This window comes from Botryllus schlosseri, chromosome 13 (genome assembly GCF_051294905.1).
Source record: "Botryllus schlosseri isolate E-star chromosome 13, Bs_hap1, whole genome shotgun sequence".
NCBI classification, from domain to species: domain Eukaryota; kingdom Metazoa; phylum Chordata; class Ascidiacea; order Stolidobranchia; family Styelidae; genus Botryllus; species Botryllus schlosseri.
Window position 1 is genome coordinate 20644501 of NC_137248.1, and position 21193 is coordinate 20665693.

The 21193-nt window shown below is 39.8% G+C and overlaps 1 long non-coding RNA gene across 2 annotated transcripts; it reads left to right on the plus strand.

The window, feature by feature from the left end:
* The first annotated feature begins 8849 nt into the window (after positions 1-8849).
* On the plus strand, positions 8850-15386 carry LOC145453316 (uncharacterized). Of its 2 annotated transcripts, XR_013919715.1 has the most exons (6): positions 8850-9542; positions 10062-10189; positions 11013-11130; positions 12697-12813; positions 13024-13130; positions 15146-15386. It is a non-coding gene; the product is annotated as an uncharacterized LOC145453316 (long non-coding RNA). The 2 variants fall into 2 exon arrangements; XR_013919714.1 differs by lacking the exon at positions 8850-9542 and having other exon boundaries at positions 9845-10189.
* The last annotated feature ends 5807 nt before the right edge of the window (positions 15387-21193 follow it).

Below are 21193 nucleotides of genomic sequence, written 5' to 3' on the forward strand. Positions count from 1 at the left end.
GGAACTCTCTCTAATAAATTATGCTATCAGGTTGCGTTTATATAGTCACATAACTTTTTTCTGTCGTCTATGTTTTGCTTTTACTGTGCGTAGGAGCACACCAAAAGACGTAGCGGCCCGAAGTCAAGCAACCGTAAAATGCATACATAGATCGTGATGGTAAAAGTGAAGGACTATTATTTTTCAATAGATTTGCAGAAGTTGTAATTTTTGTAAAAAAACAGCATCTAAAATCATGCATGACCCATCTAAGCATTAGTTCTACAATAACTAGGAGCGTATAATTCCAGTGCACGAAAAAATCTCTCTCTACCCGAATCGAATCATCCGATTCGAGTACTCAATCATTGTACCTTAGAATTTCGAATTGTACATTTTCATGACTATCGCTACGCCAGCGTGCACAATTCCATACAACCTAAAATTTTCACGGAGGCATCAAATCGTGAGCTATACACGAAATCCGTAAGACGCTTTCACAGTACGGGTAGCATATGAATGAACTATATTTCCACTGATTTGAAGGCATATATTTAAGGCTGGGCAAAAACCGAGTACTCGGTATTCGATTTTGAATCGAGTATATTAGACTGCGGGTCGAGAATCGCTCAATATGACGTCATCACAATTGAATGACGTGAACAGTTCAAATATATACCGCAAAATATAGAATGTCAGCTCTACGATACAATAAAGATACTTCAAAATTTTTCGGCCTCACCTATTTCATTGGACTTTGTGACAAAGCTGCGGGTCGATCACGAATTCACGGTCATATCATTTCCACTGACGTGAGTAGCAGAGTACGGCCTGTTTTCGTATGTAGAGATACTGTCGATTGAAGTTTCCAGGATTCGACACTGGAAAGTAGTATTAAAATTGTGATATTCGTTGGTTAGTAACAAGGAGCGTATGTCTGCAGCACTCGAAAAGATTAATTTTCACTACTCGAATCGAATCATTAGAAATAATACTCAATTGAGCTTCGTGTACTCGAATCATCGTGCCCACTGTCCACCCCCATAGGTAACGAGAGATACGGATTATGCCTAGGACGCGCATATAACTGATGAGATTGAAAGTATGGTTATGTATCCATGTATAACTTCGGCGAATGCGAAGTCTTAAATTCATGTTTGCCCATTCCAGTCGGTCCTCTAATCTGGTATTTGCAGAGACGGTCAGAAACGAGGTATACTACCTTTTAAAAACAATCCACAGAAGCGTAACATTACGGTTGATGATGTGCTGTTGAATCTAAAGTGCGCGGTGATAGTTTGACTTCCATACCGTGACGGTTATCTCTTACAAGTGGTCTTACATCTTACCTGTGGGGCCATGACCTTTTTCCCCTTTTAAAATAAAGATTACGTTATCCAAAATGGTTTCCGGACTATTTCTAAGAATTTTTCTCGAACTTGAAACAGGGTTAGCATTGTTAATTTTCCGAGGCTGATGAGGGTTTCGCGATCTAAAGAATTTGAAATTGACAGCGTTACGTGAATAGACATGGTCGACAAATTACCAAATTACTTTTACGTTGTACAGAACTGACATTAATTTCTTTGTTGAGAATCGGAACAGTATCGTTACAGAAATGAAGTAAGCAAAAAAAAAGTATTCTTGTTCTATATATTGCCTAATAAAGATTTGTCCCGAGTTATATGACTTGATGGGATCATGCGCAGTCACTCGGGTACAGGTCCAGCCTATACACAAAGTCACTCAAGTCAAGTTTTTCCCTCTTTGAAAAATTTACCAAGTCAAGTCACCGAGAAAATTTCAATGAGGTGGAGTCGGGTCACTACTACCCTGGTTCAGACTAACTATCCATTTCACACGAAACGCAGTGTAGATTTAATTTACTTCATCACCCCAATACTATCATTTGAAGTGATTGCGACCACACCATCGCTTTTCACCTAAATTACGATTACGATACGTTATTGTTCGTCGCTGCCGCTACACTTTAGGTGCAAAATTCAACGGGCGCACAAATTTTCACGGTCCTAGCAAATGGTTAGCTACGCACAAATCCGTATCAGAGTACGGAAAGCAAATGAACGAGCTATCTTGTCAAGGAATTCAAGCTACTTCAAGCTACAAGTAAGGCTTGGCAAAATCAAGCATACCTGAGTGATTCGTTCCGGAATCGAGTATTAGGCGTCGAGACGTGTATCGCATAGCGACACCATAGCAGTTGAGTAACATGGGCAATTCGAAGATTTGCCTTTTATGCGCCCTCAAAGTATGCAATGTCAGCTGTGAAGATACTTTGGTAACTTTTTAACCATACCTATTTCATTGCCCTTTCCAAGATGTGGGTTGATCACGACTTCACAGTTGTGTTATTTCCGCTAAGGAACGTACGGCTAGTTTCGTCTGCTGGCACACAACCGATCGAGGTTACAACGTTTCAAGGCGTCCATGCTGGTACATGGTATTGTTTTTCTGTTGTTGTTGTTTGTGGTATTCATGGTGTCTGTCGACTACTATGGTCATATTTACACCAAGCCAATTTTCTTAGTTGCTATTCCGTAGCTGCGGAATTGTGGCACGGCCCACTTCTGGCTCTTTATAAGACACCGCTTACACGGATGAGATGGCGAGGAGGAGCCTAGATAAACCTCCAACACTTGGGTAGAAATTCTAGAGTCGACCTCGGTCTGACTCGAACCCACAACCCATTGGTGTTGCAGCTGTGGATTATACCACTATTGTAATTCTCGTGATAAATTAATTTTAGTGGCAAGAAGCGTATATAATTTCAGTAGGCCCACTTGAAAAATCCTCTCTCAATGCTCGGCTTGGATGATAAGAATGATTACTAGTCAAATCATTGTGCCTATTCCCTGTTTCAACTTTATAGTATTCGGTTTTCTCGGTAAAACTACGCCCAGAACACTTGGATTTACTTACTCAGAAATCGATAATTTAACCCTTTGACTTAAATTCACGACGCTACTTTTATTTGAGTAGACTACCAATGATGACTGCTTTGACCATCTCCGAGTATTCGGGGCAGTTACTGCGAGTGTGTACTGAATCCAACATGAACCATTATACAGCATACGACAGAATACAAGGAAAAGTGTACTGTGCTTATCGACCGGAATGCCGACATATAGCGTGCCAAGAACTTGAAGCGCTGTTGAAAGATATTTTTGCTTGTCATTTGCAAAACACTCCAAATAAACGTGTCATAACGGATAATCATGAATCTTGAATCTGAAGTACTTGGCGATAGTTTGAATTTGCTACCGTGACAGATATCTGTCACAAGTGTTATTACAACTCACCTGAGCAGCAAAGACACGGATGGGCTGTAATAACAATAGCCGGGCTGATATCTGATTTTTGATACGATATCGATAAAGCCCATAACTACCATCGTCACTGATAGCCCGGATATAATTGATCGATTTTCAAAGGACATTACATCTAGCTCAGAGGTTCTCAACCCTTTTGGTAACTGTGGCCCATTTTCTGCTTTCAAAATGTTCTGTGGCCCATATCTTATCCTAGTCTCATAGTCATGTCCAATGTGTGGTTATTGCCGGCGCCGATATGCCTATTTCTCTAAAAAATATGCGCATTGGTCTCTTACTAATCACATTGAAATGTAGACCTCTTAGGACATGAAATCGGGGTTCACGAAAATTTTCAAGTTGAATAAATATTCTACAACAAACGACAAACGAAATAATTTTGGACCATTCCGAGCTCCCTCGATTGGGGGTTTGATGGACGGCAGTTATGGACTTGGTTGATCGTACAACTCTTGCGCATATTATGGACGTCCGCTGTTCCACTCACGTCAATAAACCCAATGATCTAATTACTAGAACCACTGTGTGATTGGGGTTTTAGCTCCACTATGGTGGGGAATAATATACCCATTCTGGGCCGGCTTCAAAAAATTCTTTGGTGAATGTGATGCTACAGAGAAGTGGAGAAAAATTGTGTAATTGTGTAATATTGTGTCTTGTACCTACTGAAGTTGCGATGTCAGAACATTCAATCCAATGATACAATCATTTCATGAGACTCTTATGTGCAATGAGTTCAGGTCCGTTCATTCTATACTGACCCAAAGAATAATGTGCTGCGCTAAATCCCAAATCCAAAGTTTCATTGCTATTGGCCGTAGGTTGTTATTGCCGGGGGACAAAATCCGATGTTTCCCCCTCTCATTTTCGAATCGTACATTGTGACTCCATACGTGCCACAACGTCTAATCAGAATCGGATGAAAAGCTTTATGTAGCCTATGAGCGAATTACATAACGAATATAACTAAGCGTTCACTTATTCTACAATTTTCCAATTAGATCCGTGGTCCACCTCAAAATGATCCTCTGGCCCACCTGTGGGCCATGGCCCACAGCTTGAGAAGTCCTGTCGAGCTAATAGGGCTTTTCCAAAACTTCACAGCATTTATTTGAACAGTTATGCCGCCAACGCTATGAATGGACAATGGACATGAAATAAACTAGAAATGCTGCATCTGGACACCTCCAAGCAGACGTGGTTAGTAAAGAAGTACTTTTACTTTTTTCAGACCACTTTATAGGTTTTGAATACTTGACCACATTACACAAGTGGTTATGATTCGGAACTACTTCTACTTGTACATAACAGTTTTCAGATAAGCATATGATACGCACTCTTTTACTGAGTTTCTTTCAAATTGCGTTGTCGAGTCGATATTGCAGGAGAATCCCACTTTGCAAACGGAAATCGTGACATTGTTGCCATCTGGCAACAACAAAAGTATCTCTCGTGCTTTGAAGTTTGTTATGCGTGAAGATCACACTGCAATATAGATTGAAGTCCAAATCACGCTTGTAGAAGCTACTGGATTTTCATAGTGCACAACTATACCGAATGACTTTTAAAAATCGCAACTAGAAATACTCGCTGTATATATCTCGCTACTAGAACCAGAGCTAGAACTAGCGACCTTCAAAGATCCGCAACTAACTAGATTCAATTGCACATCCTTCGAATTGGTCAAAATGATTCAAATACAGCAATCTTTACATAAACATAAATACCTGGTGTAGTGGGTTTTGTATTCGCGTATCACCCATAAAATTCCGAATGGTTGCTACACGGAAAGAGAATCCATTACACCCTTTTCATATCAATACTAATGGTGTTTTTGACTCATTTTCACCCATTGTTAGGGTGTGAATGCACAGTTTGGTAATTGGAAGCAGACTTGGACAACTAGATAGTTCTAGTTGCTTAATTATACTAATTACAGCGAAATACCGGTAATCTGAGTCTAATCTAATTTGTTAAATGATTCCATGTCATAATTTTAATTCCGATCAAATTTCCGGGTTTCCTGAAAATGCTCAGGACAACTGTATAGTGAGAAACAAGTCAAGCACGCTGTGCATACATTTGTCATTTTCTCCATTTTTGCCATTTGTCATTGTCAAACTTATGAGAACTAGGATTTGATACGAACTGCAGATGATTTGTCTTCCAATTTCGCGAATTCAGAATAATTCTAATTCTAATCTAAAAAAAACACTGTAGCTATAATTCTCATTCTAGTCTAATTGGGAATAAACTGCGTATCAATAATTCTAATTTTAATTTAATTTAGAAAAACTGAATAATTTTCAAGTTCTCCAAGTCTGCGTGTAAGCACCGTGTTTACTCGATTTCCAACCAACGCCATGATGCAAATCAGCATGATATACACGATTTTTCTTCACTCTTTGAAAGTGTGACTTTGACGAAAAGCGTTTTGCTACAAAAACCTTCAACTCACGGAAATCTGAGTGGTCATCCTAACGGTAAGAATTACTATAAATGACAGATCCGTGGAGTCATGGTCAAAAATACCAACTTATCTTTACCAGGACGGAAGCGGCAATATTTTCTTTGCGGTCGAATCAAAGGTGCGTATTTTGAGATCTCCACGTCATTCATACTGTCATAACGTCATAGCCAGCGATCCTCGAAAACTTGACTCGATTCGAAGCCTAATACTTGATTTAGAATCGAATCAATCAAGAACTCGCTTTGGTTTATGAGAGATTATGTCGCTGTTTCTAGTCCAAACATAACAAACTTTCCCATTTATACAGCTTGACTTTATCTGCGGAATTTGTCAAAGAACAAGGAATTACCGCGCATTTACCGCACATCATTTCACTGCGTCGCTTGAGCTTGACGTTACTCCGAGAATAAATCCATTCTTGCCAGTGTTTTAAAATGACACTCGTCATGATTCATGCACAACGTAAACTGTAGCGCGGAATCTGTCTTGGCTTGTAAAATCTTGCTCGCAAGTCGCAACTGTACATTTGGCACTACTTTATTCGACTTTACTTTTACAGACCCGCCCCATAAACTATATCCTGCTTATCATTGTGCATAACCAAGAACTGAAAATTGCAATAGTCAATCAATCAATCAGGTTTAATAATATTTTCATCGTTTCAAAACGTCAAAAGACTGCGATACAATGAAAAGATGGGAAGGAAGGAAGGTGTCGAAACAACTTGGAGTAGCCTTTGAGATCAGACACCCACGTTAGCCTAGGCGAAGTAAAGAAGCGGCATGCACACTGAATGAAAAGTAATGCTGAGAATTAAGACGCAAGCGACAAAATGAGGTGGCATCTGGCGGAGAGCGAGGTCGATATTAGGTCGTGGTCCGGTAATCCTGAAGGCTGGCTAGCAATGTTCCCTCTAAGCTGCGCACGTGCGCAAATGCGCAGTGCTGAAACGGTCTCTGCGCACAGAAAATCTACGCTGCGCACAAAAAATCAGAAGTGATTTTTTTTTGTTGTTGTTGCGCACTGTTGTCCAATGGACCACGCAGGCGCGCAGATTCGTGAAAATTAAGATGGAACATTGCCAGGGCCAAATAGTGTTATCACTGAAGTCTGAAACCGAGGTAAAAGTGCGCCCCGCAAAAGTAACTATTGCGCTCCGTGAAGAAATGAGAGTTCACAATCACCTGCGCCTCACGGAAGATATTTTGTTAGTATGGCCTCGTACACGTGAGCGATACTGATATCATTTCAATAGCGCATTATTTTCTGGGAATGGCGAAATAACATGGTTGAACAAAGTTATAAATAACAATGGGCTAGCTCGAAGTTAATCTGCGAGAAACTAACGAATGATAGTCTTCTCCGCGTGGCATGAACATTGCGTAAGATTTACTCAGGACCGTGACTTTCGCACCCCAAACCCCCCAATTGGAGGGGCCGAGCTCGAAGGGGGTCCAAAATTATTTCGAGAATTATCATAAATCATGGTGTATTTTTTGAAATTTTCAGGAATTTTTTTTCGCGCTACGCGCGTTTTATTATTGTAAGATATCTGATTATTGGGTACCCTTTCCCAACAAAAATTAGGCATGCTTTATAGAAATGGGCAGTTAGGCGTCGGTCGTTACCACATCATGACGCGCCAAGACATATGAAGCTAAAGGCTATGTAACATGCGAATCCAAGAAGTGCGCCAGAACGATCAGCCGCGAGAAAACCTTGGGCGAAAAAGACTGCCCCGGTGCTGACCGAAAACTTCGATATATACAACTATATGTGTAATTGTTCATGTCCATGGACGCCTAAATGGCTGGCGCCGAATGTTCCTGTCCTGGCGATCCGAGTCCCACAACAAGACAAATGCCATATCGAGGGAGCATTATTTTCCAGTTAAGAAATACCAATTTGAAATCGTGTACGTCTTTTACTTTAGTACGTTTTGGCGATTTCAATATCTTTTGACATAGCTGATAGGGGGTCACGAAATAGCATCATGTAACGAAGTCATTATATCAACGGGTACGCCCGAAGATGTTTTATTATTATTTAGAGGGCCTATCTATTCCAACACACCTCACTGGATCAGCTCTACCGGTAAATCTGATTATGTGAGCAGGGAGAGGATAAAAATTGATAGCAATAAATATGCAATTCCCGATCATATTGGCCGAAGCAATTATGAATTATATAAATTTTTTCGCGCTTCGCGCGTTTAGGGACGCTACTACACTGTAAACGAAAATGGTGTGTTTTCGCAATTCACACCCTAGCGTAGGGTGAGTTTTGAGTCATCACACTTATTGGGTACTAAATTTGTCATTTACACCTAAGCTATTGGTGGAAATAAGCCAAATACACCCCTATACACACATACCATAAAATATACACCCGAAGCATTGGCATTTGGGGTGAATTGTTAGAGATCACACCTTTTGTCAGACAAATATGAAGTTTGGGATTCAATCCGCGCTAACCGCTTCCTCAAGCTTCCACAAAACTGTTGAAGTTTTAAGTCTGTGTCGGTCAGAAGCCTGGTTAAGCCTATTGTGTCTAACTGTAGGTCGTGTAGGACATATTCTCTTTGGGTTTTAATTATCCACCGAAAATGCGTGTTTTCACCCACTTTATTGCTGTCCGTGTCTTTAAGGCTTCTTGGGTAGGCTTAGGCAATGTTGCATTGTTCAGTTTTTATGGATTTAACCCGGTTCGATCAAGTAAATTCGCTTACGCATATAGCTTCAGCTTCAGTGACAAATAAGCATTCGTTGTATTATTTCGTGTTGTGCTACATCGACATGAATGAATAATAGTCAAGTCCACAATATCATATTGTAATTCACATTTATCGTGCACTGCAGTACTCGTACTTTGGCTGAAGTTTCACCCTGGCTACTATAGTGTGACCGATGTATCTCAAGTGTGTGGCAAAAATACGACACATTATGAAGTTGCCACGATATTGGTTTATAATTTCTTTCATGCCACGTCAAATGCACGGTTGTACGAATGTACGTAGGCTATATCTATGTACAAAACATATCGGGCCTATGCCGCACGGAATTAGTGTATAACCACAGTATAATGCAGGTTACGGGTATTTAAAGCTGGGAATACGAGAAGGAGTCAAATTTTAGCCACAAACTTACGTGAGCAGTACGCAATATGGGCGTAGCAAGAATTCAAATTAAAATGGGACACGAGGTTACGTCACGGAACAATCATTGATGTGGGCGAAAGAGGGACTAAATTGGGGAAAAGTTTCCTGGTTATTTTCATATCTATATTGTTATGTTATTCACTATTTGGTAGCTTTATGAATTGCACACTAAGCCTAACCGACAACGACAATTCGCATACAGCTTTCGGATCGTATCAATGGTTCGATCTATGAAGATGAATCTAGTACTGCAAGACTTTTTTAAGCTTATTATGATGTAATCTGCAGCTTCACAGCTATCAAATCCACATTTCTGATAAATCAATTATAGTATACATACAAATATTCCGGAGATCCTTAACTTCAATATAGTTATTGCATCAGTTTGTCAATTGTGACATCATAATGGAACAAACAAACCGTCGTCACCAGAACAGCTGCTGCTATGTTTCGCTACAGCTATGTAAAATGTTTCGTTATATGCCGTATTTCCGCGCTTACGAGACCAGACTGGCTATCGACTGGCCGTATTAGTTGTCGCGAATCTGTGAAGAAAGTCTCATTCGAGATTGAAAATATCTGAATGGTGAGTTACATTTCGTATCAGTACTATAGTAGTAGAGAACATTTGTTCCGTTGCGTTTCCGGTACAGATCCGATTCCTGTTACTCAGTGTTGCAGCTGTACTGAACAGAATTATATGTTGCAAGCTGGAATTTTAAACGTACCGGTAGTGACGATACATTGAATTCACATACATTGTTGTATCACCAGTACCGATACCAATATCCAAGACACATTAGCTCAATGGCTCTAATGGAGATACTGTTGACAGGGGCAGCATCAGCTATGATTATAAACTACGGTAATTTGGGCTCGATCAACATCGTTTGTAAGTGCATTGAAAAAAAATCGATTGTCGTTATATAGGTAAGTATTATGATTATCAAAGCACATCACGACCTGTTTAAGTGTAAAGGTAGCCTACCACTGACTATGCAGGGTTATGTTATCAGCCTATCACCCTGTCATTATCACTAAGCTATATACACATTATATGTTATGTTATGGCAGGAAGGTAAACATATTATCTATTCTACTTCAGACTTGCATGGGCATAGATCGCAAATTTGGGGCTCTTGAAGAATGAAATTATCGATTTCTGCTCATGAGAAAACAAGTGTAACATACAAACAGCAAAGGGCTGAAGAATATGAAGCAATGGTATCTGAGGTGAGCAATGGACATTTGATGATGAAAGCTTTCGATCCCCGTAAATTGGGGCCAGTAAATGTTAATGATATTATGACATGGGTGAAAATATGACAATGCTATATTGCTATCACTATGAATATGAGAGACTTGACTAGGAGCAGGCTTGCCAGTAGTATTGAACATATTTTGCAGTGCCCCCCTCAGACTATCTGCTAAGAGTATGTGACCCATCAACTAGACTACTTCTTTTGAAACTACTTCTCTGAGTTCTGTTCATATATTTATTTTAATTTAAAGCAGCTTGACATGGATTTGGCTTAGTCACTTCTATATGCTTGTCATTGAGTAGAAATTTACATCTATTGCTTGAGTAGCAATGCGCATTACTGCGGTCAACTGGGTGTGCAACAATGCACGGATTAGCTGGGTCTTCAATGTTTTGACCAATATGAAGAGGCAAACATAGCCTTGCCAAAGTTGATCAAACTGTCCTTTTGATCAATATAAACAAATCATAATATATGCACTTCTTGACTCATGATATGACATACACAAATGACATGACATGCACAAATCTGCTTTTTGTTAGATTCAAGGACTGATTGCTATTAGTAGCAGACTCTTACTCTGTGAATGTGAAATCAAATATGTTATTGGTGAGTAATATACTATGCGTAGGAGAGTTGCAAAATTGTATTTTAACTTGCTTATTAACAAGCAATAAAGCAAGTCAAGGCTACAACATCAGTACACATTTTGGATGTCTTGGGCGTTTCGAATCCAACCCAAATTATCAACTGAATGTTTACCGTATGCCTCATGGTTATTTTTTCAATTTTAGGATGCTGCTATACAAGCAAAATATCGGGGAATTTAAACCAAATCGACGTCGCATTTTACGGTAGAAGCGTATGATGCGAAACAGTAAAGGATCGTTATCAAACAGCTTATATTACAAGGTAATCATTATCATCCAGATAATTTGCTAATTTCGAAGTATAAGACTTAAGTCAACGTTTTCAAATCAAGACACAGTTAGACATGTATCTGTGGCGGGGTTGTAACCAAGTCACGAGGCTCCGAGTAAGAAGTCAATCTCACTAATATAGTTTTGACTCGAGTCAGGTCGAGTCATTTTTCTTTGACCACTGAGTCATGGTATTATGACTCGAATCCGAGTCCAAGTCATTGTGTTGACTGATCAGCTTCCAGTTGAAATCTTGTTCAATCCACTTTTTATAACTCTGTTTGGTGATATCGAATGGTTCGCATTCATAAATATACTAATTTCCCTCACTGGTCGAAATTTTAAGTACCAGTACCAATAGGCGTAATCTAAATAGTGAGGTACTTTACTATTCTCCGAAATTTCAAAGAAATGTAGGTTTTGGCCGTCTGAATCTTGAGTCATATGACTAGGTTCGAGTCATGCGCAATGACTCAAGTCCAAGTCGAGTCAATACACTGATTGACTCGAGTCGAGTCATTTCCATATTTTGAGAAAATGACTCGAGTCAAGTCGAGTCATCAGAAATTCGTGAGTCGAGTCAATTCATGACTCGAGCCAGTACAATCCTGATCTGTGGTCCCTTTGAATCCATTCTGAAAGGCAATATTGCCTGAGGAGGAAACGTTTCAAACGTGTTTTGAATCAATATTAAATTCATAGCAAAGTCCTATATCTAATCGAATTTACGAAATCTTTCTATGGTCTAATTTTAATTATAATCCAATGTCTGATTTTCCTGATAATGCTACAGTAGTACTGTATAGTGCGAAACGTGCCAAGCTTGCTGTACTGCAGGGGTGTTCAAAAATGACTTTTTATTCTCAAATTCTTGTGGCTACTTGATGAAATTGTTAGGTTACCTAGTTGAAGCTTGCACACTAAATTTGGTTCGGTTCCAACCGGCAGCCGCATTGCTACAGGAGACGAAAGTTTTTTTTATTTATTATGTAAAAATGAGTCAAAAAAATTCAAAATTTTCTGTGCACCCATGCAACCGTTAGGTTGTCTATGAACAATGCCCACCAAATTTGCCTCAATTCAAACCATCCGAAGCGGAGTTATTGATGTCGAAAACTTTGCATTTGAATAAAATAGTATTTACGGTGGGCACAACTGTAATAAATGATTTAAAAAATCGGTCACCGTAAATATTATTTTACTGAAATCCAAACTTTTTCGACGCCAATAACTCCGCTTCCACTGGTTGAAATTGAGCCAAATCAGTTGAGCATTGTTTCTATAGAAAACCTAACAATATAATGGGTGAACAGAAAATTTTAAATATTTTTTTACTCATTTTCATATAGGCCTGATAAGTAAAAAACTTTGTTCTCCTGTAGCAATGCGGCTACTGGTTGGAATCGAACCAAATTTGGTGTGCATGCTTCAATTAGGTAACCTAACAATTTTATCAAGTAGCCAGTACGATTTGAGAGAAAAAGTCATTTTTGAAGACCCCTAGTGCACATATCAGATGACTTGGGTTTATACTTCGTGGTTATTTTTTCAATTTTAGGATGTTATGATACACGATCATGTCAGGGCATATCAACCAAGTCGACGTCGCATTGAACCGTAAAACCGTATGCTTAGAAACAGTGATGGACCTTCATCAAACAGCACATATTGCAAGGTAATCATTAGCTTCCAGCTAATTTGCTAATTTCCATATATGAGGCAAGTCAAGGTTTGTATAATCAGACTAGTATCTGTGGTCGCTTTGAATCCACTCTGAAAGTTAATATTGCCCAACCAGGAAACGTTTCGTGTTTTGTATTAATACCAAGTAGTCAGATTTAAATCAAGTCCATGCATGTCTTTCTCTGATTTTCTTCAAATTTAGGATGCTGCTTAAAGACTGCATGCTGCAAGAGCAAGATTCTATCACAGGAACTAACGGAGTTTGAGGGTATGATGCGAAAACTGAAAGAATCGTTATCAAGCCAGCAGGTATGACAATTTTGTTAGCGACACCTGATGTCAACTTTCGTAGTCGCATATATGAGGTAAACCAAAGCAGAGATGGTCAAAGTTACCAGCGTTGCTACTCAAGTCGATGTAGAAATACCGTCGTCAATTTATACTCGATTACAAGTAGATGCACAGTCCCCAGTACAAGTCAAAGCTACGTCAAGTAGAAGTAGAATACGAAATGTCGGAAAAATAGACAAGTATGGTAAGCAGTTTTTCGGTGGTTTCTACTTTGAAAATTACCATATGAATGTTTGCGACTAATATAAAATTACTAATGGCATATGACACTTCTAACAGAAAGAATCTTCAAAATATATTCAGTTATTTCTGATACAAGCGGTGTTGCCGAACTGGGACAACTATAGATATTCTAGTTGTCTAATTATACTAAATGAAGCTATTCTAATTTGTGAAATGTTTCTAAGCTCTAATTCCAATTCTAATCGAATGTATGAAATCTTTCTATAGCCTGGTTTCATTTCTAATTTAATGTTTGGTTTTCTTGGAAATGCTACAGCAGAACTGTATAGTGCGAAACGGCCAAGCTTGCTGTACAATAAGGGTGTTAAAATGATTTTATTCTCAAATTCTACTGGCTACTTGATAAAATTATTAGATTAGCGAATCGAAGGCTACACACCAAATATGGTTCAATTCCAACCAGAAGCCGCATTGCTGCAGAAGGAAGTTTTTTATTTATTATTTAGAAATGAGTGAAAAAAATTCAAAACTTTCCGTCTACCCAGGAAACTGTTAGGTTGTCTATAGAAACGATGCCCACCAAATTTGGTTCAATACAAACCAGCCGAAGCGGAGTTATTGATGTTGAAAAAATTTAAATTGAATAAAATAGTATTTACGGTGGCCACAATTGTAATAAATGATTAAAGAATCAGTCCCCTTAAATGCTATAATATTCAAATCCAACCGCTTCCACTGGTTGGAATTGAGCCAAATCGGTTGAGCATTGTTTCTATAGACAACCTAACAATTTAATGGGGTGAACAGAAAATTTCAAGTCTTTTTTTATTCATTTTTATATAATAAACAAAAACTTTCTTCTCCTGTAGCAATGCGGCAATGCAATGTAGCAATAATTCAATGGGAATTATCAACGAAAAACTCATAGAGCTCTGCTTCTACTAGTTGGAATCCCCATTGGACTGGGGATTATCAACGAAAAACTCAAAATAGCTCTCCTTCTACTTTCAATTCAAGATTGCACTGCCTTTACTGGTCGGAATTGAGTCAAATTTGGTGTGCAGCGTTTTTGAAGACAACCCAACAATTTCATGAGGTTGACAGGAAAATTTGAAAATTTTTTCATTTTTTTCCTAATAAATTAAAAATTTCAATTCAAGATTGCACGGCCTTTACTGGTTGGAATTGACTCAAATTTGGTGTGCATCGTCTTCTTAGACAACCTGATAATTTAAACACTAAGCGAGTGAGATTTGGGAAAACTACTGTACACGTACAGTGTACAGACATTTGCTATTCTCATGCTCATAAGATGAACTATGATTTGATATTAACTGAGTTTGATTCAACTTTTCGCGATTCAGTCATGCTAATTCTAATCTAATTTGTTAGCTAGAATTATAATTTTAATCTAATTTCAAACTGTGTAGCTATAATTTTAATTCTACTTTAATTCGAAAAAAAAATCTAATTTGGAAAAAGGGAGCATTTTCTAGTTGTCCTGTCCAAGTCTGCCTGGTACATGCGGTTTATCCATAAATTTCCATCTTGTCGATGCCTAATTGCCCACACATCAGTGAACGTGTGTGAATATGTTTCCTATAGCGGTAAGTTCACAGTATCGGGCCGCAGTCTGTACTGCAATGCCTTAGCGAGTGAAACATCTGATTTTTTGTAAGTACTCTGAAAATATATATACTTGGTAACGGCTTCTATTTTTGTGGACTTCGTTAAGTTATCATAGCATATGTGCCTGTTAATTGGGTTGTGAGTATGCATTTTGATTTCAGGATGATGCCACAAGTTCTTGCTGAAGATAGTGACTCAACCTTCGCTGTACAAAGAGTGTTTTGAGGAAACCTGGAGGAGGCGGCTTCCCAATATTACAGGGGCAATATTCTTCGAGTCTTATTTTCAGTGAATTTTTTTCTCCGTCGCTGGGATCTCTGTTTTTGTTATTTCACGAACTATGTTTCCATTTTATGTTAACATGGTTCAATTGATATCGAATATATGCATTGCAATCAAGAATGTTTATTTGCAATAGTGTGTCATTTGGCAGAAGATACAGGATTTCAAGTAGGGTGTATATATTGAAATTCCGCCCCTATCAATTCTAATGGCTAGGGTGAGATATGCGATATACACCGCAAGGAATGGGGCGGATTCTGGTCATATACACCCGCAGGGTTACGTAAGTTCTGTTTTCGTGTACCACCTTTTGGGGTGAGTATACCCACTCTTTTCGCTAAGAGTGTACTAAATGGTCACCCAATATACATGATAAGTACCGGAAGAAGCCTAAAGCCGTAGGGGGGTCTGGGGGGCGAAGCCCCCCAGTAGTTAGTTTTATCACCCTATTGGAGGGTGGTTGCGCACTGTTGTCCGAGGGCCTGCGCAGTGAGTTGGCGTGTTTGCGCAGACTCTTGAAAAATTAGAGGGAACATTGCTGGCTAGTATTCATTTAGAAGAAATTGCTTGTATTTCGACTTGAATGCGGACGTGCTCGACGACTGTCGGCCGGCCGGTGAGATGCTGTTCCACAATTGGAGTCCGGCATACTTGATAGAGCAATGCGTCGTCTTGTGCTAATCAGGTAGCCTTCATAACAACTGGATGACTCTGGTTTTATGAAAGAACTAATCAGAGATCTGCAGAATTGGCTACTGATTAGTGACCATTGCTGAGAGAAAAGACACGCTGGTTATAAAGCTGTGGCCATAAAAATGAAGTTGACCGCGTGACGCCGAAAATACAGTCGCATGCCCGTGTCTGAGAACCTTTGCATCAGTCCAAAGATTACAAACCTTTCCATTGCCTTTGGTTGGCTTGATCTGCGGAACGCATTATGGCCTTAATAAATGCCGCTCATCACCACCTGCTTGGCAACTTATTGAGCTCTTTAATTCTAGATCAGGAGTGCCCAACCAGCGGCCGAAGAAAGGAATTTGTGCGGCCGTCGACACGTAATTCAATTAGTATGTGTTCGCGGCCGTCAACATGCGAATAGAATTTATGAATTCACTTCCGAATTGTTGAGTGATTATAATTAATCCTGAAACTTTTTTCGCGCTGAACGCGATTCAATACAACTTCATTTTTCGATTTTATTATAGCAATGCTCTTTGCGATTGATGCGCCCCGTATTGAAATATCAACTTGCAGTCGTGTGCTCCTCACAAAATAAATTGGTTTCTGGTACGTTTGGGGGATTCCAATATCTATCTATCCACTATGCGTCATTCCGACAATCCTGATGGGATGTCAACAAGTAACAGCTTGCAATAAAGTGATTAATAACAATTGGTCCACCCGAAGATCCATGATCATTATAACTTGTCCTAAATTTTTCAAAGCACCACATCGATCAACTCTTCCGGCGAATCTGATCACATGGGCTTAGAAAGGATAAATGTTTGATTGTAGTATGTGAAACTACTAATATTAATGAAGAAATGTTTCGCTTCGTGCGCCCATCGCGTATCCCAGATACTATTCATGACATGACCACTCGCGATTTCGTTGTGTGTAGTAAGCCGAAGTTAATAAATAGATAAATCCAGAGTTTTTCGGAAATGGACATGGGCAGTTTAACGTGCATATTTGGCATCCAGATAGTACATCAAGACTACCCCCAGGAATGCGTCCGTAGGTAGGCTACATGAGAAATCGAAATGCGACCGTGAATAGCAAAAAGGTTGCCCACCCCTGCCATATACCCTCCTTTGGGAGTATTTGTCCTGTTTTATCAGGTAATAGAAAATGTCCCCCGAGGGAAATCGCCATAAATGAAGCGAAATACGCAATGCGGACGATCGAGCGGGTCATTCGGGATTCGATTCGGAGTGACGGCCCTTTATGATTTAATAAAAAAAGGTGACCTAATTGTCCAAGCATCACTTGACCTCCAGTGAACCTCCGAGACTTGGGAATCACTATGTTACATGTGGCGTATAGGCACACAAGTCCTTTAGCCTAGAGCAGTGGTTCCAACGTGGGCGATATCGCCCCCCAGAAGGTGATTTTGTGAAACAAGGGGTTGAAAACATCAAAAGGGCCGATTGGCCGCGAAAATGATTCAACGTCCTGCGAGATATAGGGGAGATGTGGTACCGATGGTTCAATAATTGCAAATGATCTCTAGCCTCAAAATCTTCAGTTGATAAGAGCATAAATTTTGCTGGCTCAACACTTTAATGCAAGCTCTACCTACCGGATATATATACATGAATATCCACCAATTGAAAGAATATTTATGAACGTTCGAAATTTGTTGCTCGAACGAATCATCGGTCCCCACCCGCTGGTTTGGAAGGAACAGGACCTGGGCCCTGGGGACCAATGAAACTTACGCTTAAAAACTTTAATGTTTCAAGTTTTCCTGCTGTGCAATACAATCTAAGTTTCAGCATGGCAGAAGAGAATGTTTTGTCGCAACCGTCGAGAAAATAGAATAAATATAATATCTCAAATGTAGCCATGAAATCACGTTTCGATTTAAGCACAAACTTACAAACTTGAGGGTACATACACACTGCCTGTAAATCGAGATTTTGACTTCCAAATTGCTCATTAGAGCGATGAAACATCACAGGTAGCCTGAGTAATAAATACGGCGTCTGTGTCTGTAGTCCTGTTTCTGTTGTTGCATGAATAGTTAGTTCAACTATTTTGCTCGATTTGGCGGACCGGCGGTTGATAACAACTGCCCTAGGGTATTGCTTTCCAGCCGGAGAGGTGTCTTGAGGGTACCCTTAGCCATTATCCCGATGTCGAGTTATGAAGAATAGGAGCTTGGGTGGTTTCAATATACCGTGTTAGTTGGGATGCTGCTGCTACGGCGTACCATGTTGATATGCAAACTAGGACTGGCCAGACTAGGGAAGCACCGTACAAGTTTCATCAGCCGTTGTGTCAGGGGCAATTGTAATATCCTGTTACTTCTACTGTGACCTTTTTTATATCACCAATGTTACCAAGTGGTTTAATTTTTAACCCAATAGTTATATGTTGTATTATTAATGTTATCTCCGATTTTGATTCTATATCCAGTGTAAAGTTGATAATATAAATATTGAATGTTCGCAAATAGTGTGAGAACTGTTGCAACTGTCCCTGGCTCCGTTAGTTTTAATAATAGGTTCTAGTTTTAAATTGTGAGTAGTCCTAGTAATAGTTTCATATGGTGAAGATCAAGTAGTTGTTGCAAGTCTGCTTGAGACCCAGATTTAGTCAGACTCGAATCCAAATTAGGATTCGCTTTTTTGCGAATAATAAGAAAAAATCCTGTAGTCAAATCCATTCGCAGAATTTTGCAGTCCGTAGACTCCAGGTATGATCATGATCGATAATTGCCACGTGGTCAGACGTATCAGATCCGGTTTTGAGTATCGACCCGGTATCTGATCGTATCGATCAATACGCTACCCGTCCTTTCCTCCATGGAGTATCGGTGATTTTCAAAAGAAAAGGTAACTCTACGCCGCTCTCTAGCGGGACTTCGTTGTAGAACGCCGCGTGCAGTTCGCTCCGACCCGAATGCCTCCGCTCGAAACAGGCTCAGTTCGCGTTTGGCCCAAATTTTCACGCGCGATCAAACTCACTAGATGTTTTCCTCCTTCTTAACGAGCACGACATAGAACCGCTGATAGAATTTGGTGTTTGGGATTCGAAGTATGAGAGATCCGAGCTCTTAGTTCAAATCCGCGCGAGTTTTTGCAGGAAAGATAACGTGTCGATAACTCAGCGAGCGACGAAGCGTCGGGTCCGCGTCCTGTAGCATGCAAACCATGTTTTGAATATAGTCCTATAGTCTTTAGTTTGGTGCAGAGTTTCGGAAATAGTTAGATATTCTCAATGGTTGATGGCTCAACCATTTGCAGCAAAGATCCAGTTACAAAAGTCACGTGAAGTGTTTTGGAGCAAAGGTTTTCAACCTCCGGTCTGCAGCAAGTTTTCTGCCAACACGCCAAATATATTAAAACGTTATATCTTAAATCCAAAATACAAGAACTGGGACGCTTGTCCATGCATTAGAGAAATAGAACATAAAATTATCTGTTGAATAAAATGAATTTTACTGGATGCGGTGTCACAACATAGAGTTCACGATCTTCTTTGTACTTGGCGTATACGTCACAAATGCTGCAAGTGTTGTACGAAATTGTTTAAATGTAGTTGTATGTGAACGCTATACAACGGGGTGAAACCAATTGCTCTAAATTTCTACAGTACAATTTAGCGGCATTTAGCAGTACAATAGCGATTGCAAATAGCAACCTCGCATTTCTTCTACGCATGGCAGAGACCTGTATAAAACGCGTATATCACGTCTATAATCAAAAGGTAGAATTAAATTAGGTTTCCAGTATTTAACTTTTAGTTGCATACATTTGTCGAAATTACAATTTGGGTTCATTTTGATTTGTCGAAGGTTCGCCGTTCCGCAACATTCATGTTGATGTTTTACCGGTTTGTTATGTAAAAACGAGTAAGAATCAGTGATTTACGACCATACAGATACGGTATAACTATATACAAAATTCGGCAAAGCGATACCAGCAAAAGCAATAAGCGAAATGTAGTTATATTGTTCTGTTAGTCTCAGCTAGTAGGAGAATTGACATATTTGTCCTTAACGGATTTGTCTCGTCGGGGTAATCGTCAGCATCTAGTAGAGATTTGTTTGTATACAATGTTCTTTCCAACTCTCTCTCATTAGTTGCTGACGATGACCACGGATGAGTGTCAGTCGAATATATTCAGTTTATTTCAATATGAATGCACTATTCAATTGTATATTGAAGTTCTGTGCCTCCAAGAAGCTCTTCAAATAGTGGACGGTTGAAAAAAAAAACATTATATATCAGCAATCTTACCACTAAATATGACATCACCGGCATAAAATATCGAATCATCGGGGCGGAGAGAGAGCTTAAGCTCCAGTACAATATCTGTACCATCGAAAAATAGTACACTTGAGCTTAAGCGCTACCTCCGCCCCGACTTCGTTGTCACGTAGCCACACCGTGTATGTCTTATGTAGCAAAATAATTTCCTAATTCCTGACTGAATTTGGTCAATAATATTAGTAATTGCATATCATACTATTTCCCACGTGATCAGATTTACCGATAGAGCTAAGGGACGTGGTGTCTAAGGCGGTTAAGTGTCACCCAATATACATGATAAGTACCGGAAGAAGCCTAAAGCCGTAGGGGGGTCTGGGGGGCGAAGCCCCCCAGTAGTTAGTTTTATCACCCTATTGGAGGGTGGTTGCGCACTGTTGTCCGAGGGCCTGCGCAGTGAGTTGGCGTGTTTGCGCAGACTCTTGAAAAATTAGAGGGAACATTGCTGGCTAGTATTCATTTAGAAGAAATTGCTTGTATTTCGACTTGAATGCGGACGTGCTCGACGACTGTCGGCCGGCCGGTGAGATGCTGTTCCACAATTGGAGTCCGGCATACTTGATAGAGCAATGCGTCGTCTTGTGCTAATCAGGTAGCCTTCATAACAACTGGATGACTCTGGTTTTATGAAAGAACTAATCAGAGATCTGCAGAATTGGCTACTGATTAGTGACCATTGCTGAGAGAAAAGACACGCTGGTTATAAAGCTGTGGCCATAAAAATGAAGTTGACCGCGTGACGCCGAAAATACAGTCGCATGCCCGTGTCTGAGAACCTTTGCATCAGTCCAAAGATTACAAACTTTTCCATTGCCTTTGCTTGGCTTGATCTGCGGAACGCATTATGGCCTTAATAAATGCCGCTCATCACCACCTGCTTGGCAACTTATTGAGCTCTTTCATTCTAGATCAGGAGTGCCCAACCAGCGG